Source organism: Myotis myotis, unplaced genomic scaffold (genome assembly GCF_014108235.1).
Source record: "Myotis myotis isolate mMyoMyo1 unplaced genomic scaffold, mMyoMyo1.p scaffold_m19_p_2, whole genome shotgun sequence".
Lineage (NCBI taxonomy): Eukaryota > Metazoa > Chordata > Mammalia > Chiroptera > Vespertilionidae > Myotis > Myotis myotis.
Window position 1 is genome coordinate 79,768,386 of NW_023416324.1, and position 24,926 is coordinate 79,793,311.

Sequence of the window (24,926 nt, forward strand, 5' to 3'; positions counted from 1 at the left end):
AAAAATGTAGAACTTGACACCAGAAGAGGTGGGTCCATATTTGCCCTGTGATTTACTAGCTGTGTATCCCTGGCTGAATCACTTAATCTTTTTGCGCTTCAGTTTGGTCCTCTGTAAATTGGGAATAATGATGTTGTTGCTTTCCATTAGAGTTGTTGAATAACTACATTCTGCAACTGTCATGCTTGAAAGATATCTTTAAAACTGCAAAAGAGTATCCTATATAATAAAAGGCTAATATACAAATTGTCCCCTTGGGAGTTCAACCAACCGGGAGTTTGACCACTCGCTATGAAGTTCACTGACCACCAAGGGGTAACGCAGAACAAATGAAGGCCCTGGCTAGCAGCTGGAAGGCCGTGATTGGCCCTGATCACCAGCCAGGCATCCCGTGCACGAATTTCATGCACCGGGCCTCTGGTATTCAATAATAGCTATCATGGTTTCTCTTATGACATAATAATGATGTCAGCCATAGAAATAGGTAAAAATATATTTTTATTCCATTTGATACCTCTGGGCTTGTCCCAAATGTATGAGGAATACAGGGAGGAGGAACAAAGGTAGGCTGAATATGTAGAAGAGGATGTAAAATTGGCAGGAGGCTGTGAGTGGCTTCTCTTCTATCCTGAGGTTAAAGGCGGCCAAGTTGACATGTAGATTGCATGTTAGCCCTGTGGCCAAAGATGAGAATGGGTGCAGGAAGAAAGGCCATCTCAACAGGCCCTGATACCACAATAAAGCCAAGTGATGGTTCCTAAGGGTACATCCCCAGGCATGGTGTGCCTGCTCTTGGATGCTCCCTGTAGGTACTGGTGGACAGCCCAGGGCACTGGCGGCATACTCTTAGGGCCAACAGCAATCTCCATGGGAGCTGGCTCAGCTTCCCTCACTTACCTCTCCTAAGTTAGGTGGATACAAGGTCGTGTTATGTGTTGAGTTGTATCCCCACAAACAATGTTGAAGTCCTAGCCCCCAGTGTCTATGGACGTGGTCTTACTAGAAAATAGGGCTTTTGCAGATGATCAAGTTAAGATGAGGTAATTAGAGTGGGCCCCAGTCCAATATGACTGTGCCCTTATAAAAAGAATAAATTTGGATACCACAACAGAGATGCTGGGCAAATGTCCAATTAAGATTGGAGTTAGGCTGCCACAAGCAAAGGAAGGCCAAAGAAGGCCTCCAGAAGCTAGGAGGCATGGGACACATCCTTCATTTCGAGCCCCCAGAAAGAACCAGCCCTGCTGCTCCCTTCATCTCAGACTTCCAGCCTCCAGGACTGGGAGACAGTAAATGCCTGTTGTTAGAGCCCCAGCCTGTGGTAATTTGTATGGCAGCCCCAGGAAACTAATACAGGTGGGTAGGCCATTTCCTCACATTCAACTGCTTTTCTGTGACACTTGGCCCATTGTGTTTTATGGTGAAGCTACACACATATGCATTTGTTGCCAGCATATATTAAATGGCAAGATTTCCTGTGGTTTGGCTTTTGAAAACAAGTGCACTTATGCCTAATTTCAAGGTTTGGGGTTGAAATAGAATAGGGTTTCTTAAATGTCACAATTACCTCAGTCCCATAATCTCCCTTAATACTGTACTGTTATGTGTGTTTGAGAAGGAAACGGGTGCATTTGAGCAGTATATGCCAGTTACTTACACAAAACCTGCATTCGGTTATTACTCTCCCAGGCTTGGACTCTTTTGTGAAAATATTTGCTCTTCTACTGTAAGTCCACTTTGGTTATGGGTTTGAGGGCTTGCCTGCTCCTTGTCTGAAAGATGCTAAACTTTTCCAGGAAGAGGATCTACCTCTTTCTTCTTTGGGAAATGTTGATTTATATTATATGAGACATTTGTTTTTCATAGAAACTTCCATTTCAGCTTGTTAAAATAGCTATTTTATTTTTTAACTATATTTTATTGATTTTTTACAGAGAGGAAGGGAGAGGGATAGAGAGTTAGAAACATCGATGAGAGAGAAACATCGATCAACTGCCTCCTGCACACCCCTACTGGGGATGTGCCTGCAATCAAGGTACATGCCCTTGACCGAAATAGAACCTGGGACCCTTTAGTCCGAAGCTCTATCCACTGAGCCAAACCCGTTAGGGCTGGTTCTATTTTATATGTGAAAAGTAAATAAACTTGTCTGGAAATGCTGTCGGTACATTTACATAATAATTATGCATACCCTCCCATTCATTAACATATAAGACCTCACCTCACAGTAGTTTCCTAAGCTTTGCAGTGTCTAACAACTTTTCCCAAACTTCATGAAAATACATTAAAAACAACTATTACAGGTTGAAAGTCAACTATTTTTGTAAGTATATCGTAAGTAATTGTATAAGGTGGCAATTTCATATCTCTATTTAATAGCTCGGACAATTAAGGCTCAGAAAAATGGCAAAGCTGAGATGAAAATTCAGGATTTCCTGATCTCCAACCAGAGAAATGTTTATTTTCTAAGAGCAGGGGCTGGGGGGAGAGAACTCTTGCTGGACATCAAGTGAGAGAACCAGGGTCCCAGCGTCACTCAGCGCAGCCTGTGACTTCTCAGGGCCTTGGGAAGATGAGGGAGCTTAGAAATTCTCTGCTTCCTACTGAAATATTTAGAGATTAAATGGCATTTCTGGGATTTGCTTGAAGACATAAGCTTGGCCACGAGTTGATCATTATTGATGCTGAGTAATGAATAGCTGGTGTTCTTGCAAGTCTTTCATACATGTTTGAAATTTTCCATAAAAAAAGTTACAAAAAATGTTGTTTCTAAAATGTGTACCATTGATTCTTCCCATCCCCTCTCCTACTAGATACTGTCATTTAACTCACTCATTTCTCCCCAACAACAACAAACTCAGTCCTCTGAAAGCAAGCCAGCCTTTCCTTTTGTCTGATCTATATATATATATATATATATATATATATATATATCTATATATATATAGATATAGATATATATATATATATATATATATATATATATGGATAATAGTATATATATATATATACTATTAGAGACTTTCTGACAGCCTTTCCATTTTTTTATTTTTTAACAGATAATACGATGGCTGTGCTTTCAGAATAAATTCAAAAGCTGCTCTCTATTCCTCAGCAGTTTGAATTGTAGAAAAGAGCACAAAAGCTTAGAGTGCTTTAAAATAAATCTCAGCTAATTATACATACAACTGCATTCACTAAATGTGAATATTTTCAGGGCTTTCTTTGCTACCAAATGCCACCTGCTCACAATTTAAATGGGCACAGATTTAGGTCCATTAAACAAAACACAGCAAGTCTTTTCCTATAGCACAAACTCCTTGAGGTCCTATTTTGGAATTGAGAAACTAATTCTCACGTTCCTTCGTTAGCTCTGGGTCTGTGTCAATCATACGGCAGGTTGATTACTTGAATATTTTGCATTCTTGCTTTAAAAATTCTTGCAGGCAAATAGGTTGTGATGAAGTGCTTTGTGCTTTATAAGCATTCTTATGAACTAGAGGGCATTTGAACATGTGGTTCCAGCAGTTACCCGGCCCCTGAATTGAGGAATACATCCATTGGCTTTTGCAGCTCAGTAAGGACACTGTTTACTATCTGTTGCCAAAAAAAGGAAGAAAAAGAAAAGAAATTCCCCCACAAAATGTTACATTCTTGACCCATCATCAATGGTCTCCCCAGCAGCTGCTGGTCTCCACCTTGCTATTTTAAAATTGTAAGGTCATCTAAGAGGAATTCATTCATCTCCTATTAATCTGGAACATTCATGATCCATATAGACCCAAATAGGGTTTTCTTTGGGGGTCTATGCAAGTTAAAGCAGCATCCAAATCCAACATGAATTATCAGACTCTCTTCCAAGAAAGCTTCTATGAGTGGCCTCGTCTGCTGAGTCTGGAAGGTAAAAACCCCACCATATGAAATGCATATTTGCTGTGCTCACAGAAAAGTGATTTCCTTCCAACAACTTCTTTGTCTTTGTCTATCTGGACCCAAAGTCCTTGATGTTGTTTGGGCTGTGGCCATCTCTCCAGACAGGAGGAAGAAGCTGCTTATCTGGCCTCGTTTTTCCTAATCTTTTCTCCTCCCTCCACCACACACATCCTTGCTCTAAATTCCTTTCCATTTTGCCCTTTCAAAACTCCTCCCTCCCTTAGAAAAGCTAAAAATAATAGCCATGCTTTCCAGTGATTCCCCCTTATTAGTATCTCAGATGCAGGCTGCAGGCGATGAGGAAACCCTTCATGGTTGACTCTGCTCAGGCCTTCACGTTTACAAATCTTGACTCACCCCAAGATTTTCAGATGAAAATCTCAGATTCTTCACTCTCACTTGACTCCCATTATCTTTTCCTTAGTGTCAGAACATGACAGTGTGCTTGGAAAGTACCCACTGTCTCTAGGTCACACAGACCCATTGCTCCCCAGAGGTAGGTCCATAGACGTGAAGACATACCTGGGCCCTCTAGCTGTGACTAGGGGGAGTCTCAAATGATTGTGGCTACTCTCCAGAGTTTTAAATCCTCAAATGTTTTTTGTTAAAGCCTTTAGACCCATTCTTGTGTTCCCAGGAGTGGGCTGACCTGCAGACTAGGGCCCTAGGAAGCGGGGAAGCCTGGCGGTGGAGTCCAGTCTTTAAGCAGAGTCCGCCGTTGTGTGGAATCTGCACCATAACTTGGCCAGCCTGCCTGGACAGCTGGCTCCGGTTACTGTGGGAACAATGCAAGGAAGGCCGTTGTCACATTCCTCTGGGGTCAAAGGCACAGTCTTCCAGCACACTCAGCCCCTGCTAGCAAAGGGAAAGATGGGGAGCCTGGAAACAGAGGCTCGGAGAATGCGAACGACTTTAGAAATCCATTAACTCCCTTGTGTGATTGATTGAGAAATGGAGACCCAGGGAAGTCCTGGCACTTGCTCAGGCGCATCAGCAAGCTGACGGCAGACCCAGGACTGGGATTTTCTAACTCGTGTTCCGATACCCTAATGTTTCTCTAAAAATCGTGACAATTCCAGACTCCTAGTGAAAAGGAATTGTTGGTAACGACATTCTATTTTGTTATGTTTTCACATGCTGTAATTGGATCAGGTTCAGGAGTGAAAACCTCTGTGCTTTGGGCCCAAGACCTTTGATCACCTCCACGAAAAGTCTGCCCAGCAAACAGCATCTCCAGTGACCCTGTGGGAAGTCCTTGGCTTCTGTCCCCAAACCCAGAAGTTAGAGTTAATTTCTAAGTGCACATCTTTCACTTGAGCATGGAGCTCTAAAAGCACTCAAGTGGCGATGCTTGAAAACATCGGAATTCCTCTGAGCTCTGACCACACTTGAACTCTCCCTTTAGAAAATAGCTGAAATCATGGTGGTTAGGACACAGGAAAACAGAATTACTGGGTGGAATTTGTCACACAGGCCCTGGTTCCAGGGACATTTAGGAGTTCAATTGATAGATAATGGATGATCCTTTTTCTTTCAGCATGTTTTCCTGAAAAGACCCTATGTGACCTTCCTTGAGCATATGGGCAAGCCCTAAAATGTTTTCACTTAAGATTTTTACTATTTTAAAAATATATACAGAGGAGAATAAGACTGTGTCGTATCTCAGAGTGAAAAGACTTAGAAACAATACTTTTGCACATGAACTTCTAGATGATGATATCAGTTTTCCTCTCACAGGAAAAGGCACCATAAATTATTCTCAGCAGGAAGCGGTTCTCGGACAACCTGCTGCTTCCCCCACAGAACGCACTGTGGCCTTGGTGGGAAGGAAGGAGCAGACTGGCTGTGGCTGGTGGGCGTGGCCTCCCTAATTTCCGAACTCCCTGTCCTGTCAGTCCCAGTCATTTGTGGACAGGCCGTGTTTTAGAGCTTCACCTTCTGCAAAGAACTTGTTCTTTTTTATTACCCAGCAAACTTTTCCAGGTTCAGACACATGGTTGTAGCCTTTTTTTTAAAAGATTGTAGTCTTTCTTCTACTTGTGAGTTATATTTGGCTGCTGTGAAGGCACTTGGGCTCACCTAGAACAGGACTTACTAGGGGCTCCTGCAACATTTGGGAGTGTTGAGGGACACCACATTTCCCTCCACCAGGAGTCCTGATGTGGAAAACCATGTTTCCTGAGTCCTGGGTGGGATGCACGGAAGGGCTTATTGCAGGGGAGGGAGAGAAGATGAAAATGCCGTATATCTCTTACCGTGATCATCTCTCTCTCCCCTCACAGAAGCACAGTGCTCTCTGCTATTTGAAGAGAGCAATTTAGGCTTATAATAAGGAATGAATAAATAGGATGCAGTGATGAAATCTCATCTGGAGTGAATGCAAATTGGGAATGCTAATGACTGTGCGGCTGTGTCTCACGTTGGAGCAGAAGCAGGAGCCCCCTGGAAGCTGGCGCTGCTCCTGTCCCTCCACCGTTGGCCTGCTGGATGTTCTAGAGCACCTTGGGCAGTGGGGGAAGGCTACTCTTTCTTAAATGTCTCTCAACATCGCACCTTGCCTTCTAGGGCCTTAAAGCACTTGACAAGCCTTCAGGTCATTCCAGGCAGTAGATTCTGTTCCCCCCGGAGATCTTAAGAGATGATTTTACATAGATGAGCATGTGAGTTCCATCAGAACCTGAGCATCTTACTGTCTTGCATCATTTGACATGGCGAGGAAGTCCTTTGGGTTCATTCTGCAGTTCACATCCTGCTTCTCCTTAGAGGACTGCCAATGTGTGACTTTGATCAAGTCACCTTGAGGGGGCGAAACTTCCCTGTTCCTTGAATGGGGAGACTAGACTGGAGGCTCTTGCAGGTGCCCCCAGCTCTGGCGTTCTGTCTGAAATACCCAGGGCTGGCAGCCTGCTCAGATTTGCACGGCAGGATGCGGGTCCAACCACAGTACCGTTTTGGCAAATTGCTCCCTCTCCCCGACTGGCTTTTCCACAGCTGTGGCGTGAAGCCTGCCACTTTGAAGGATCCCGGATTTGGCCGGACGTGTTCAGTCCTAGGGAGCAGTTTGCAATGCCCCTGAGCGCACTCTGCCTTCTCCTGCTCTGTGTGATGATGAAAAAGGACGTCACTGGAGGTTGCTCCCTTTCCAGTTATCAGGAGGGGAAACCCCCAGGGATGAAAAAGGGACAGATACAGAACAGCTCCAAAGAAAGACACAGAGATGCCTGAGAAAGGAGGCTGAGAAGTGGTGTCTCTGAGCCCCATCTCTGCTGAGAGGGAGAGAAAGCAGAGCCCGACGGTTAGAGGAGAAGGAAGGCTATCCTGTACCCCTCCCAGGGACCATAGATCCGTGGGACTCTGGCAGTTTCAGGGGCCTTTGGGGCAGAGTCCCCCTCTGTGCTCATACTTTGCTCTGAGTCTGTCCCAGAGGTGCTGTGTGGTGATGCAGTGGTGTCCCCCCTGCGTTCTCTGAGCCCTCTGGCTCCGGGGAAACCTGGGTCCTGGGCTGGCCCAGCATCTCTCTGCCAGATCAGCTCCTCCTCTGCTGCTGTTAAATTCTGAGGTTATATAACAGATTTTATGTGTTTTTTTAAAGTGCTCCATGGTTTAAAAAATAATTTGTCTATTCAAAGTAATAGAAGTCATTGGATTTCCCTGACCCTCATTTTCCTTACCCGGAAACGGGGTTAATCGTATGTTCTTAGTCTGTCTCTCAGAGTGATTGAAGGATTAGTTAGAGGCCATTATTCATGCCTTCATTCCACAGACATGTATTGAACACCTCCCTTGGGAAGGCTCTGTTGGGAGAGAAGTTCCTAAATAAATATGTGGGAAGGTTATTGTAAGAAGAGGGATAACGCGTGTGTAAACTCACAAGGGTAAATTGTTGCTGCTGTTGTTAAATAGACAGGTTGATGTCATGACCCCTGAGCCTAACTGTTGGGTTTAAATCCCCCACTCCAGTCACTTACCAATGTGACTGCAAGCGCCTTTACTTAACCGCCTTGTGCCTCAGTGTTCCCATACGTACAATCGGGTTCCTGGTACAGGTGGGATAATAATAGAACATAGTTCATTGGGTTGTTGGGAGGGCTAAACGAGTGAGGATTTCTAAATTAGTTAGAAAGATGAGTAGTACATAGCAACCACTCTCCAATGTTTATTACTGTTATTGGTATTGATTGTTTCTCCAATGCATTGTGAAGTTGGTGCTGTAGGGCAAGTTCTTCACGGGAATGTCAGAGGCACTGTTTTTGATCCTCAGCATTGCAGTCTCTTGAAGTGTATTTCTGTTTTTGTCTTCCCCTGCCTGTGTGTCCAGGAGATGCATCCTGCATTTGAGAGGGAGGCCAGGGAAACTCCTTGTCACAGAGAGAGTGCCAAACAGCACTCTATTTCTGTTGCGTGGATGCTCTTCCCTCTCTTTTCTTTTTCCAAACAAAGACTCTGCTTTGCAGAAAGGATCTTCCTGTGCTCCTCGTGTCATCTGCCTTTAAGGGTGGAATTTGTTTCTGATGTGTGCAGGATGCTCCCTGGAGGAGGCTTTGTGGCTGATGTGCAGAGGCCTCCTGTATTGATCGGCGATGTAGCGGTCCTATAGTGGTTGAATGAGGTAATTCTCATCGAGTTACTCAAGTCTGTGACCTTGAGGCTGATCAGATGACTAAGCCACATGGGTGGATTCCTGGTTACAGAGTGTCCTTGTGTAAAGGTAAACTGGTGTGAGGGTGACTTCCTAGTTTTACAGAAATGTCCGAAAGCAAACTGCCTGTCTCTTGATGAGAGGCAGTCTATATTAATAAGCTCTCATACCCCTCACCCTAGGCCTGGGGTAGGCTGTTGGGGCTGATTTTCAAGAGTCCCTTTATCTGTGCTCTTCTCTTCTCTTTTCTCATTAGATTCCAATTCTCTGTTAAACTGCTGTGACCGTGTATAATACGGCCAGTGTTGAAGTTCACACAAAATACTTCGGCCTCTGAACTAGTTGGCTAGATTGCTTTTCTTTCCTTTTAAAAAATTCAGCAGTGGGGTGGGACAGAGCTGAAGAGGAGAAGAATTTTAATGCAAGAAAAGAGAGGCAATAAGCATGATGATAAAATCTGCATGGGGAAAATCCTTGTTAAAAAAGAAATGGACTGTATCATTAGCTGTACATTTAATTTGGATATACACTTTAGCCTTGGAAATAAAGAGCTCTGGTCTCCCAGCATGCCTGCTGTTGCTGACCAGGATGTATCACATTAGAATAGGCACAGGTCTGCAATGAACAGACTTTGAATGGGTGGGTAGATGAGGGAGACTGGGGAGAAGATTGGTTGAATAGGTATTTGGGAATCATTGGGTAGCAATTGGCTATTTTGATATTTGGCCATAATGCTTACATAGAACTTACTATGTGCCAATACTGTTTTCAATGCTTTTTAAAATAGTAAACTTTGATCCATATAACCATTGCCATGCAAATTTTGAGTCTGAACTCAATGAGGTTAAGACATTTGTTCAAGGTCATTTGAACCCAAGCATTGGTTCCAGAGTTGATGCCCTGATCACTTAGAGTCTCTCACTGTCAGAGGGAGTCAGGGTCTTGGGGATGCAGAGAAAAAGGGAATTCCTGTCCGCAGGGAGCATAGTTCTTGTACAGGTAGGAGGAATTTAGTTATTTCAAAGGGTACTCATCTGACAAGTTGCCAGTAAGCTCACCATGATCAGGCTGGGTGACTGTACCTGTTACCCCTGAGAAGTGTAACTTTTCCTCCCAGTCTGAAGCCTCTTTTTGCCTGTGCCATGGTGTGTCTGACTGGCATGTCATTTCCAATAATATACAGCTATTCATGCACAAGAGCCCTTCTCGGAGGGTAAGCAGAGAGCTGCTCTCGCCCTGGGTGGCATCACTTGGCAGAATAGGATCGCTTTTCCCGTGGCAGTTGTCAAGGCCATTGATTTGCAGGGTGGGATAGCAGGGAATGCTTTAGACAGCTTTAGCATTTGCTGGTGCTAACGAATATGTCAACATCTAAACTCAGGATGACAGATGCCTAAAAGGATCTGGAATAGATTTTAACTTTTATAAAAGATAATAGCATTCTGATATTGGAATCAGAAGAGGCACATTTTCCCTAAATATTTTAATGAACTAATATCTCAAGAAAAACCTCATGTTAAACAAATAAACAAAAAAGGTCCTAATAGAAGTAGGTATATTATAAATGCACTACTTAATGAATATATTTATTGACTAGAACAATAATGATGTATTTTTCATCTATGATAAATACACTTGTTGAAATCCATCCAAGCCACAAAAATGCTCCGAGGGTCAATGTGGAATATAAAGGTTTGTGAAGTCCAGAGCTCATATCCTATATGGCTTCTTGCTAATTAATAAACATTGGCCTCATGTCTGTTGCCTAACAGCCTAATTGTAGCACATTGGCAAAAGTGCTGTCTTTCACTACTGAGGGGAGAAGTTTTCTGTAAAAGAGTCTAAAAGGAGAAATCAGGAAACTATTTTTTTAACTATGAGTTGCCAAAAAATAATTAGATACGTATATACTTAGGTCAAATGAGCAATTCCTGAGAAACCTTTTTATGATGACCATGCAGAGTTTCACAAGAGACTTTCCCCAACATTTTGCTATTAATAATTTCAAACATACACAGAGGTTGAAACAGTCGTACAGTTAACACCCATGTACCCACTTATTTAACCTCCTTATGCCTCAGTGTTCCTATCAGTCCAATGGGAATAATAATAAAACTTCTTTCATTGGGATGTTGGGAAGACTAAGTGAGTTAATATTTGTAAGCTAATTGATACTCTATAATGTTTATAAATTTATTACTGTTATCAATTATTTTACCAGCTTGCAACCCTATAATTAACCAGCTGGACATTCCTAATAACTTACCTAGCCCTCTCTGTGCTTCGCTTTCCTCACCTGGAAGAGAAATAATAATAGTGCTACTTGCTTTATTGAGTTGCGAGGATTAGTGAGTTAAAACTTCTAAAGCACTTAGAGCAGTTCAACGTAGTTTCAACTTGAATTTAACCAACTACTATGTCATCTTGGGCAAAAAGAGTTCTATCTTTATTGTCCTCCTCTATAAAATGGGAGTGAAACTATTTTTCAGGATTGGGGGATTAAGCAAAATAATATATGTAAGTCACTTAATAGAGTACCTGGCAGAATCTTATTATTATTATTAACTAAAGTCTCTACTTTACTCAGATTTCCTTAGTTTTTGCTTAATGTCCTTTTTCTGTCCCAGGATCCCATCCAGAATGCCACGTCACCTTTAGTCATCATGTCTCCTTAGGCTCCTCTAGAATGTGACGATTGTTTTGATGACCTTGATAAACCCCAACCTAGGGACATGTCACAAAACATGATCAGTACCCTCAACATTGGTAAATTGCCATTTTCACCACCTCATATCTATCAAAGAGACATACTATCAGTGTGACTAATGACTGTTAATGTAGACCTCGATCACCTGGCTGAGGTAGTGTTTGTCGGGGTTCCTCACTCTAAAGTTAATCCTGTCACACACGCCTCCCCCTCATCCCCACACCACACTCTTTGGAGGACACCCACATCTAAGGAGGGGGAGCTGTGTTCTGCATCCTTGAGGGTGGTGTGACTGCATGAGTTTTTCAGAGTTCTGCGCAGAAGATTCGTCCGTTTCTCCACCTATTTATTTATTCAGTCGTTTCTTCATGTCAGTGAGAACTCGTGCACATTTCCTTTAGACTTTGGGTTATCCGGTATTATGTTTACTTGTTTTGTTTTTCAGATGGTTCCAGTTTGAGCCATTGGCTGCTCTTTCAGAAATATTAGGAACATGGTCTCCTGCTTTCCTTTGGTAGGCCCCCACCATTGTGTGTTTTTGTTTTGTTTTTTAAGTATATTTTTATTGATTTCAAAGAGGAGGGAGAGGGAGAGAGAGATAGAAACATCAGTGATGAGAGAGAATGATTGATTGCCTGCCTCCTGCACGTTCCCCCAGTAGGGATCCAGCCTGCAACCCGAGCATGTGCCCTTCACCAGAATTGAACCCGGGACCCTTCAGTCCACCGGCCAATGCTCTATCCACTAAGCCAGACCGGCTAGGGCTGTGTTTTTGTTCTGTTTCGTTTTCTACTATTTCGTTTTCTACTATTTCTTTCATGCTCATCTTGAATATTCCCTGCTTCAATCTTAGCATCAGCTGCTTCTCTAAGGAGCCTTGCTTCTTTGTATTAAGGAATGCTATTAGAAACCAAGACCTGGGCACTCGGGCTTACAGAAATCTTACGCTCAACAAATAGTAGTTCCCTCTCTTCTTTTTGTGGAAGTGTGAGCTCCCTTGCGCATGCTCCATACTGCTCATCATCGGTCGCTGCCCTGGTCCTGGCTGATGAGCCGGGCTCACTGGAGCTGACTGGACAGAAGTCAGCCCAGCCAGTCATGTCAGCGGATTCAATCAGCTCAGCTCAGGTAAAACTTTGTGCTGTGCTCAGTGCCCTGAGAACTTCCCTCCTGGGATCCAGGGGATGTAAATATACAGGGTATCCCCCAAAATGTATATACATTTTAACAGCTGATAGCTCAATTTTGAAAATGAAATGTATTTCAGCAAACACTGCCTTTTTTAAAGTGTGTGTATACATTTTGGGGGAACACCTGTATAAGTGCTGTAGAAATTCAGAGTAAAGAGAGGATAGTGCGATCTGAGTGTGTAGAGAAACTGCTCCTGTAAGACTGGACTTGAGCAAGGTTTATTTCAGATGAGGAGACTAGAAGGACAGGTGTAGAAATATGAACAGGTATCTTTTTAGTCGATAAGAAGAGGCCTGAACTTAATAAAGGACTTTAGGTTTGGGGGTTTATTTTAAATGTGAAACTGGGTTTATTGATCTTGGTGGGATGAAGGAAATGGACTTCTGCCAGCTCGCTCCTGCTCTCATGAGCCAATTGTTAACTTTTCAGGAATTTTGAGAACAAGTTGGCATTAGATGCTAGCTTGACATCAGCCATGGTGGGACTGTTTACACTGCGGAAATCTACAAATCGGACTCCTCTCTCCCTCCTGCTGGGTATAGAACATTTCCTTGCACACCACTGGCTTTAGCTACTTAAAATCTGGTATTTACCCCGACTCTTAGTGTATTTTTTCCACTAGAATTTTTTTGTATCTACATTTCTTTAATGTTTTGCATTTTCTGACAAAAACTGTTAAAAAATACAAAAGGTTACAATGAGATGCGTGCCCTTGAATGAAAATTGCATTTTACTACATATTGGTTAAAACTCTGGCAGCCAGAAAATGTTAGATTTAAGTAGGATATTTGGGACCTTCTAATGGCCATTCAGTATAACTCAGCTGCAGATGTATTACCTAGTCTTCTACCTTGTTTTAACTATATAAGAAGATTTGTCATTCACCGAAGGGTGGTCATTAGTGTCATAAGCAACATGGCCATAGGCCTTTCCTCCTCCATTATGGTTGGGTTGGCTCAGGGCTATCTTTCTCTTTCTTATCAAGAATATTGGAAAAGGCCTTGGATAGGAGGTTCAGCTGGTTGGAGCGCCAGTCCATACTCCAAAAGGCTGTGGTTCGATTCCTGGTCTGGGTGTGTATGGGAGGCAAATGATCGATGTTTCTCTCTTACATCTATGTTTCTCCCCCCCTTCTCTCTCTCTCTCTCTCTCTCTCTCTCTCTCTCTCTCTCTCTCTCTCTCTCTCTCTCTCTCCTGCGCGCACAAATTGATAAAAACATATCCTCTGGTGAGGATTAAAAAAATCCCATTAAGAATATGGGAAAAAATGGTATCTTCCTTCAGCTGAGAAGCCATGACTCAGCATCATCCTGCTTGTAGTGTAGGTAATGAGGCCCTATATTAGCTGGACTTTTGTAAGGGTGATACCTGAGTAATCCATGGACTAGTGCTATGCAAATAGGGACAGTTTTCATGAGGTCACCTCTTTGGCATGGTATTTGGTATTAAGTGTTATGCAGAATTAGACTCAAAGGAGTTACATTTCAGGAGAGTCAACTAATAGTGGCCACAGGTGTGGGCAAGGAAAGCAGGGTTAGAGAGAGAAAGGCTGTGAGTTTTCACTGTCATTCGATGCTGTTTCCCCCCCATCATGATTGGTAAACTGTCCTAACTACTATTGCTATCTATCATTGGCTTCACTCTTGATCCATTGAATCCCCAAGGTTGTAGCACTCGGAAGAGAACATGACAGGCATTCTGGCCACATCACAACTCTTAGGTGCAGAGTTCACTGTGAATCATAGGAACCTCGTATTCTCCTTTCTCAGAAAGATCTCTAGATGTGGAGGCTCTCAAACTTCAGCTGATTTCCTGGCACCCTCAGGAGGTTGCAATTCCTCAGCTGCCTCCTGTAGACCAGCCCTCCCAGGCATGACTGCCATGGACCTCTTCGGGACATCCTGGTCCAACAGATCACCTGAGAAGCTTCCTTAAAGAGCCAAGTGATCACAAGTTTATTTTTCTTTAAATCGTGGATATATATATATACATATATATATATTATAATATTTACTATTTTTAAGTGTATACAGTTCACTGACACTAAGCATATTCACATTATTGTGTAATTATCAGCACCACCCATCTCCAGAATACTTTTCATCTTTCAAACTGAAACTTGATATACATTAAACAATAACTTTCCATCCCCCCCTTCCTCAGCCCCTGCAAACCACCATTCTACTTTCGGTCTCTTGCATTCAGCTACTCTAGGCATCTCTATATACTGTATAATTGGAATCATATAGTATTTGTCCTTTTGTGACTGGCATATTTCACCTAGGTTCATCCATGTTGTAGCATATGCCAGAATGTCCTTCCTTTTTATGGCTAAGTAATATCGCATTGCATGTATATATTATATCTTGTGTATTTACACTTGGGTTGCTTCCACCTTTTAGGTGTTGTTAATAATGCTACTATGAACATGGTGCCTGGCCAGTGTGGCTCAGTGGTTGAATGTTCAATTCCTGGTCAGGGCAAATGCTTGGATTGCAGGCTTGATCCCCAGTAGGGGGCGTGCAGGAAGCAGCTGATCAATGATTCTTTCTCATCATTGATGTTTCTATCTCTCCCTCTCCCTTCCTCTCTCTGAAATCAATAAAAATATGTATTTTTAAAAAGAATAATGCTGCTGTGAAAAATAGGTTTACAAACATCTGTTCAAGTCCTGCTTTCAATTCTTTTGGGTACATACCCAGAAGTGAAATTTCCGAATTATATGGTATTTCTATTTTTAATTTTTTGAGGGTCTGCCATACAGTTTTCCATAGTAGTTGCACCATTTTTATAGTCCCAACAACAATACGTAAGGATTGCATTTTCTCTATATTCTGGCCAACATGTGTTATTTGCTGTGTTTTTTAAATTTGTTATTTGTTGTTGTTTATAATAACCATCCCAAGGTGTGATTTTGTTTTGCATTTCCCTAGTGATTAGTAACATTAAGCACTTTCTCATGTGCATTTTATTCATAGTGACCCGCCACTCTGGATAGCTTCACCTGGCATGGGAAGATCTGCCCTTGCTGCTATTCAGTGGTGGATGGATGCTGCAGAAATAAGCCATTCACCGCTTTTGGATACTTTGTGATATTGTCATCTAATTTTATACTAAGTAAAAATATAGTATCTTTGAGGGGAAAGTAGGAAGCAGAGAATGTGTCTCAAAATGTCCCAGTACATTTGGCCCTTGAACGAATCAGGGGTCAAGGGTGCTGACCGCCTGCCCAGTTAAAAATCCTGCGTATAACTTTTGACTCCCCAACAACTGAACTACTAACAGCCCATGTTGACCAGAAGCCTTACTGGTAACATAAACAGTCAATTAACACGTATTTTGTATGTTATATGTATTATATACTGTGTCCTTACAATAAAGTAAGCTAGAGAAAAGATGTTACTAAGAAAATCATAAGGAAAATAAATTTATAGTATTGTATTGTACATATTTATTGACAAAATCTGCGTATGAGTGGACGCATGCAGTTCAAACGCATGTTGTTCAAGGGTCAATGTGTAATGACATTCTAGATGAAAGACTGACAAATACTGACCCATGACCCAAATCCCACCCCATCTGTTTTTGCAAATAAAGTTTTGTTTGCACATGGCCACGTCCATTTGTGTAGTATTCTCATGGCTGCTTTTGTGCTCCAATGGCAAAGCTGAGTAAGAAAGCCTAAAATATATGCTCTCTGGCCCTTTCCTGGAAGAGTTTGCCAGCCCCTGGTTATTCTAGACATTTAAGAGATACAATTTTTAAAACTATATATAGCATAGTAATGTTAGCTGCTGACTGTTCATGCTATACTTGAGCACTTTGAAAACTATAAAGCTCACACAGATATAAGATATTATGGCTTTTAAATATTTACTGAACTCCAACTTTTGTCCAGAACTATGTTTTCTAAGCCTTTGTTGTTTGATTGGGACAATAGCTTTTGCATCGAGATCACTGGGGCCGCTGCCAGATGTGACTGCAATGTTCCTACACCGGCAGCACTTTTGAAAGTCACAGTATTCATCTCTCTCTGCCCCTATGATATTTCCTATTTGTACTGAACTTTGGTGAAGTAGCTCTGATCTTTAGCTGCAGAGAGAAGAGTCATACTGCAGGACGTGGCCCTAAAGTGCAGGGCGCAGAAAGCTTTCTGCCTCACTCTAAAAATAGCATCCTGCTCCTCCCCCCTCCCTCCAAGTCGAAGGTGCAACTTTGCTAAGGCGGTGATTGCCAGTTTTGGAATTTTGAAATACTGTTGACGTGATGACTTTGCTCTGCTTTCTGTTCATCCTTTTGACCATTCTTATAATAAACATGCTAACTGCTAGAATTATTAGGTAAATAGATACTGTCTTTAAGGAATTTACATGGTGTGTTTGGCAAATCAAGAATATTAATCATTGATTTTAAAATATTATATATAATGCTCTTTGATATCATTGGATAGCATGCATATTCCATTGGATAGCATGTTCATTCATTTCTGCATATTTTGCATGTCTACTGTATACACCAAGCACTGGGCTAGGTGTTGGGAATAGAGAGGTAAATGATAACATTTTCATGCTGTTGGAGCTGGGCCACAATTTAGTGGGGGAGATGCAACCCACAAAAATGTGTAATGAAACATGAAAATTGTTCCTTGTAGAGAATTGCACAACATGCAGTATTAAGTCTGGGGAACTGTAAACTTACTTAATCTTTCCATTGAGTTAGACTACGGATGAATTTATCAGATGAGAAACACATGGATATTATTTATTTATGCTGAGGTAATAAGTGGAAAAGTTGATGAAATACAGTGCGTCTCTTATAACCAGTGGCCCCCAGCAAGACCATTCTCTGTGCTGCTCTTATTTCTGCACGTTCTTTGTGTTCGGGTCATTAACATTGCGTTTTAGGTCAGATGAGAATGTGTTCCATCTGCCAAGCATTGATAACTAAAGTAAAATGCTGATGGAGATCATTTAAGATTGTCTCTATGCTGTTGATTGCATGCTTGTGGCTCATAATCAGAATGATGCAAAGTAATTGTTAGACTGACTTGCCAAGGCTACATTTTGTGTTGCTGCAACTGTCAGCACTTTGGTCCTGCTCTTCTGCCTGAAGAATGCCTGTCTAGACAGCTAAAGCACAACTTACTACCAAATTTCATGGATAACTTTTTTTCTAGGATCCTTTCTTGCTATGCGAAAAATAACCTGAAAAAGTAATATCTGATTATTGAGAAAAAGCAAGTGTTTATTTTTGGTATTTGACAGAATCCTGTAGATTGTGGCCTTCATATAAAAATCACATGTGACCATGATGCTTCTTTCTTTTCTTTTTGGCCATGAAACCCCGATAAACCTGGCTTTGAATTCTTGCTTTATCTTGTTGGGTATGTGACTTTGGTTATGTTACTTGTCTTGAGCCTTGTTTTCGTCATCTGTACAATGGGGCTAATGCAACCTATTTTACAGAGATTTTGTGAGGATTATAGATAATAGATAAAAACTTGGCACAAAATAACCACTCAGTAAATGGTAGTCGTTAATATTAAGGAATTCTGTGCTTACTCAGGATGACACTATACAGTGGCAAGACAAAATTTTCCAAAGTCTGTAATTCAAAACTATACTGTAAGTGTGGAATATATGGCATCAGCACAGTTTTCCTGGCCAGGTCATATTTACCAGAGATGCACAATTGATGAGGATGTTAGGATCAAAACCCCAGTTTCGATAGCTAGGTCTGCTATGCAGAATGTGTTCTGGGCCATCCCATGTATACCATCAAAGGGTATGAAGGTTCCTCTGAAAGCAAATTGAAGAACGAGCATCGTTTTGTTTTGACTGTATAACAGAGCTGTTATATAGCACATAGCACAGCGGAGAAAGCAGTCAACCCAAGAGAGAGTTAGGCAAAGCAAAAACTCTGTCCCTATTAGAAATGCATTGTGAGATCGAGGGACATTTTACTGACTCCTGAATTGTACAATCAAAAAGATCCATTAAGAGTAGCTCAGTCCATATGCCATGTGAAGTGAAGGCCCTAGTATGGATTGTCCAAGAAATGCTTTCTGCGATTCCATCTAATGCTAAAATTTAAGGTCTGTGTTCTTATCTACCAATATTGATTCTATTTCACGTGGTCAAGTAGAACAGAAGTCTAAGAGTATGAACCTCACCGAAAATTATCACCTCCCCTAAAAACTGCATAAACCGGACAGGGGATGAGCTTTTAGGGAACTTTTGTTGGGAGGTAGCATGCAAATAGGTATCTTACTTCTTCATTCATTGTAGATTTTGGTTTCAGAAATCAAACTCTTTATTTCTCTACTTTGTTTCTGTTTTTTGTTTTGTTTTGTTTAGAATACTTTATTGATTTTTAGAGACAGAGGAAGGGAGAGGGAGAGAGAGAATCATTGATGTGACAGCATAACATGGAGTGCACTGGATGGATGATGTCCAACCAGCTGAGCCACACTGGCCAGGGCTGTTCCTCCACTTTTGCCCTCTCCAGGATTTTCCGGCTGGTGTCTGGTTTGGCATTTCTCTACTGCCACAGTATGTCCGGGCTGTCTTTCTCTCCTGCATCCTGCCCACCCCCCACCTCCTGCCTGCCTGCCTGCTTGAAGGAGCAGTGTTGGCAGTACTTACAAAGGGTTAGTTACAGTCATAACTGGAGGAGGAATTAGCTCACACTCTTCGCTGATTGTGAGGATACATTCACTCCTCCAGCCTCCCGGTCACATTTGTAGATAGAGCACAGTTTTCTCAATCGAGGACAAGATGTGTCATGCAGTTTAAGCAAACTGTATCACATATGTTCACCACACCAGCCATTCTCTGTGAAGGAAATGGATGAGAAATACTGAAATTACAGAAACATTTCAAATCCTAGTCTTCTAAATATGGTAAATTCTCATTTTTTGGGTTTTGTTTTTTTGTTTTTTTTTGTTTTGAAGTTCATATAATGTGATTATGATTTTTAGGATCACTCGAGAATTTATAGTTTTCAGTAACTTTCTCTGTGTCATGATCACACTGAAACAGGGACACTTATTTCACTTCATTCTTGGGATTTCCTACTTGAAATAGACATCTCTATTCATTGTTAGCCCTCCTCGTTAGGTTTGTCCCCTTGCAACACATTGGAAAGTCACTGAATATTGTTATTTGTGATGTTATTCCCTGTGCTAGTTAATATTCTTCTAAGCTACTCCCATTTATAAACCAAAACAATCTTTGTTGTTAACTCTTACATTTATACAATCTGCCTTTCATGATCTTGATGAAAATATGGGAAAAAAAGAACCACACCCTACTTCATGTATAGTAGTTTCTCATAAATGTGGGACACTGGTAGTTTCTGTAAATTCAACAAATACACATTTAGAGGTTACTTCTTTTAGTGTAATACTCTTGTAAGTCCTTAAAAAGTTATGATGGAGATGGGTGTATTAAAATTAAGAGATTTATACTATATCTGGTAAAATGTTTATACTATACCAAATAAAATGTTTTCACATTGTAAAACAATATGAATATTATCATAGTATATTATGAATGAATTGTACATATGTATAAAATTTTACTTATTTAAGTATATATCTAATATACTGTGTGTGCTTGAGCATAGGAGAGAGCCTGGAACCATATAAACCAAAATGGCCATAGTAATCATTAGTGAGGCTTTTGCTGATTTCTATTATTTGGGTGTTTCTCCCCTTATCTGTATGATCTAATTGTTCACAGTGAACAGTTTTACTTTGTTCTCACTTGTCTTAACTAATGGGGGGCGGGTGAGAGAATACAAGGACCGACATTTTGGTACATTATGAGTTATAAAAATCTCTCCTGTGTCTTCCTTCTCTAGTATTTCAGATATGTAGACGTGCTGTGCCACCTGGCATTAAAAGCTTTTTCTTTTTAAGTCTCTTCTACATGCCAAGCACTGCACTAGAAACTTGAAACATTATATGAAGTGGATATTAGTATTACCATTATGCAAATGAGGGAAGGGGGCCGAGCATTTACGGAACTAGAATCACACAGCTGTTATGTGACTGAGCTGCGATTCGGAGTCAGGTCTGACTCTGAAATCAGTCTTGTGGTCTTTATGATTCTTACTGTAGACATCTCGTCTGCCGTTAGAATGAAAAGGTTACTGTGTGTGAGTGAATTATAAACTGTGGCTTTAAAAAGAAGGTGCTCAGAGATTTTACCAGCATGTACCAGCTTTCTCTGCTCCTCTTGCTTCCATATTGTGTTTTCAATTAGAGTATAAACTTCTCACGAGGCTGAATCTCATCATCTCAGTAGCTCCACCTCTCCTAGCGCAGTCTGACATTATGGCCTGCGACTTCTCTCTGGGATTGTGAGGAATGCCTTTCAGATTCTGAGGAACTGAGTCAGGATCTGCTGCCAGTGAGCGTGCTGAGGAGGAGGAGGAGACTCTCCATCCCGCCCTAGTGACCAGGCCTCTCTCTTCCTTTTAGGGAAAGGGCGGAAAAGCAGTGGCCTTCATATAGCTCTCAATCCCAAGTGCTCTGGGATCCTGTAAAAACCAGCCAGTCTCAGGAACCAGACTAGCTTTGCCTCACGTCCCCTCCTAAACCTGCAAAGGCATCTTTAAAACAGTCTCTGGAAATGTTTTAAAACTTGGATCTTGAGTTTAGTCCCTTATGTGATGTAGATTACACAGTCTGCTGCTGTCACTCCCTTATCTCCCTTTGTCTTTCAGGCTTCCTCTTCCAACATGCACTTCATCTCGGCTCTTTCCCACACTTTATCTCAGACACCGTGGCTTCCTCTCGGGATTACACAGTTGGCCTGATATGTAGCCCCCAGCGCCCTCTGCCAAGTCCACATTCCCATCTGAGCCCAATTATGGGTCCCTGTAGAGTCACTGACTTCAGTGGGGGGATGTGTGGAGTTGCGGGTCTGCCATTTGGGAAAGGGCAAAGTGCAGGCATGGGGTACTCTGCTTACTTATCGAGAGGTCGCCAATCAACTGCGTGGTGGGGGCGCAGACATGACATTTAAAAATATCCACCCAAAACTTCATTTTTCAGGCACCACAGTATATGATCCTTCATCGTGAGGTTCATCTTTCTCATGGTCACAGAATCACACACATGATTGCTTTCTGCATATTAATTGTTCAAAGCTCTTTTTAAAAAATTCAAGTAGTCAGCCACACCATTATGCATCCACTGTTCTTCAGATTTACTGCGCACCTACTGAGTGCCCACATGCCAGAGCTGGGATTTCTCACACTCTCTATGCCTGCACACCTGTGCTGAGTTACAGAATGGACTTAATGTTGTTTAAATCTTTTTCTCTTCCAGTTTTCCAAAGAAATTAGTTTGTTTTCTGGGGCAGAGGATCCAATCTGCTGTTTTCTTACGGTGAGTGAGTCTATGACTCTTTTATATATGTACACCCACATCAGACTGTTACCCAGAGCTCTAAGAAAAAGTGCCTGCACGCATTCTCTAGAAGTTTCCCCCACTTGGAATCAAATGTTCTTTCTACTCATCCCATGTCCTCCTCCCTCCAGAGGGAGGTTTCCCTCTTGTATTTTTCTGCCTTTTTTTTCGCTGTCCACATGGGTTGCCTTTTAGGAGTTGCTACCATGTTGTTCTAGCCTCGTTCAGCTGCAGAGCAGACAGCAGAGGAAGTTTCCTTGTTTCAGTGACTGATCACAGAAATGGGCCGTGGGCAAGGAGAAACTATCTCTTTTGTTCACATGATGCCCTGTTTCATGAACGCCCTGAAAGAGAGAGCACTGGATGGGACCTTAGAGCTCATGTGCGTACAGACGGCTGCTGAGGCATTTGACTCCCCTCTGTGAGGTCTCCCTATCCCTCCAGTACCCTGCCTCCCTCCCCCCCCCCCCCCCCCCGCCTCCACAGAACTGTTTTTAAAATCCCAATTCCTCTGTGGACACAGATTATAGCTTGTTGGACCTGAAGTAATGCCGATAGACTAGTGATAACATCCCTCTAAGGCAGCGGTTCTCAACCTGTGGGTCGCAACCCCTTTGGGGTTCGAACGACCCTTTCACAGGGGTCGCCTGAGACCATCGGAAAACACATATATAATTACATATTGTTTTTGTGATTAATCACTATGCTTTAATTATGTTCAATTTGTAACAATGGAAATACATCCTGCATATCAGATATTTACATTACGATTCCTAACAGTAGCAAAATTACAGTTACGAAGTAGCAACGAAAATAATTTTATGGTTGGGGGTCACCACAACATGAGGAACTGTATTAAAGTAAAGGGTCGCGGCATTAGGAAGGTTGAGAACCACTGCTCTAAGGCACGTGTCAGGAGTGATGCTGTTTAGCTGTTTAACTTCCAAGAAGTCACTCTTGGCTGCTACCAAGAGAGGTGGGTGGACAGGGCAAACCCGGGGCACTTCTGTGATGGACCTCAGCCGAGAGGGCATGTTTTCCTTTGCGCCTTTCCCAAAGTGCATTTGCAATAGCACTTCCGGTGCGGACTCGGGCTAAATCTGTGCTGCAGCCGGGAGCCGCGGTGCAGGTGTGTGCTGGCCAGCTGCAGACCGGCACGCCCCCGTCCGGGCATCTGCACCTGCAGAGTAATGCTTAGCAGGTTTCGCATAGCACAATGCAAACTTGGCCTGCGGTCTGAGAGACTTTCAGAGTCACCTTTCTTCATTAAAAAATAATAAATAAAAGCTATATGGTTTCTAACATGAGAATTCAGTTGTGGGGCATGATGGAGAGAAGGGTGAGAAAACAGTTCTTCGCTGGAGACCCACAAGGGGGACTTGCCTGTGGTATTTTCGTGGATGCCTATGCCGCATCTGGCTCTAGTCTGTGGTCACTTAAGTTAGAGAGCTAGAGCACGTATTTCCCAAACATTTCATCTCACCTAGGGATTGGTTTAAGTGTAGCACAGAGAGCTTGTGTCCATTATTTTATCCCACTTGTCAACTTAATCATTTTACCTTAATAAATGGGGACTTCTCTTCTGCCCTAACCACAGTCATTTTTAAGGAACTTGAAGTGTCTTCTTATCAGAGTACAGAGAGAGTCTGCTTCCTGTCAATGTCCTGGTGGGAGTGAGAATGGGGATTGCAGATTCACTGCGGGAGCCTCTGCCTATGCCTCTCCTATTGACCTTTCCTGTCCCAGATGCTTGATACGCATGAATGTGCATTCATTAGAAGTGTGAACTTAGGGCTCCCATTTCCTCATCGCACCCAAGAAAAGCCCAGACGGTGTATCCCTAGAGCACAGCACAGTGGGACGGGGATGTGGACATCTGCTGCTCTTTGGGGAAGCTAAGGGTCTCTGTGGCATCCAGAGGCTGATAAGACTAAAATAGAGGACAATTAAGGACCTTAGGAAAGTGGAGTCCATGCCTCCTGGTCCCAAGCGTTCTGTGAGGAATAAACTGGGAGCGGAGGGTCTCAGGTAAGCAGTGGAAAAGGGATAGAATTAGACCACTTGTGGCTGTTTTGCTTTCCTGGTGGGGACATCGTTTTTTTAAGTTAACAGTCAGGAGGCATCAGATTATTACCCAAGTTCTTTGCTTCTACCGGTTGTGTGTGCGTATGGGGTGAGGGGGTGGGGGGGGGGAGACTAAATATAAACCAAGGTCATGAGTTTCTTAGTTTAAAAGCAGCCCCGAGGCTGGCCCCCACACCTTGGGTTTGGACCGTGCACATCCACATGCCACATGCATGTAGACCTTGTAAAACAGGAGTTGCTGGGCTCCCTTTCATGGTATGCAGCAGGGCAGGACCTAGAACAATACCACTATTGTTCCCAGGCGTGGACTGCACTCACTGTCAATGGTATCCCTTTAAGGGAAATCTAGGGAAATGCTCTTGCCAGTGCTGAGGTTTTGTTTGCTGGAGGCCAAGTAGCAGTGACATGTATTGGTTCCATAGCAACATGTCTGTGCAGCCAGAAACAATACAATGACAGGGGCAGCCAATGTACCCTGGGCAGGACGAGCACAGCCCGGACGCCCCCTTTGACTTCCCCCAGTCCTGGCCTGCCTTTCCCTCCTGCAGAGCAAGTAGACTTGGTAATTGTTACTGTCTGTCCCTGCTATTAACCCTTGCCCCCTTTCCCCACCTGAGTCAGGACTTGAGTCAGGACTTAATACGGGAGAAGGCAATGTCCGTAGTAAAATTCTGCAGGCCCCTGAGGGGCCAGCGGAGCTGGCAGAACCTCCCTGCCTTAGCGAAAGAAAGTAGGTGGAGAGTCTGCTTTGCATCATCCCTGTGGCAGAGCAGCTCTGTGCGCAGGGCACAGGGGGTTCAGCATTTCCTGCCCAGTGCGGTCGCTGCTCCTGGCTGAATGTGGGCAGTGATCCGGAGCAGAGTGAAATCCAGGGAAGCAGAGTACCCATTAAACATGCTACCCAGATGCAGGGCCGCTGACCTGGGCCCAGGGCAGTGCCGGGCACCGCAGGG

At 42.8% G+C, this 24,926-nt stretch overlaps 1 protein-coding gene across 14 annotated transcripts in view; it reads left to right on the top strand.

The window, feature by feature from the left end:
- The window catches only part of ATXN1 (ataxin 1), a 415,455-nt gene that overhangs the window by 196,515 nt on the left and 194,014 nt on the right, over nucleotides 1-24,926 (top strand). For all 14 annotated transcript variants that reach the window (XM_036350166.1, XM_036350168.1, XM_036350175.1 and 11 more), the window contains one exon: nucleotides 21,808-21,867. The gene's annotated coding sequence lies outside the window, so the exon portion shown is untranslated. The remainder of the gene's footprint in view (nucleotides 1-21,807; nucleotides 21,868-24,926) is intronic.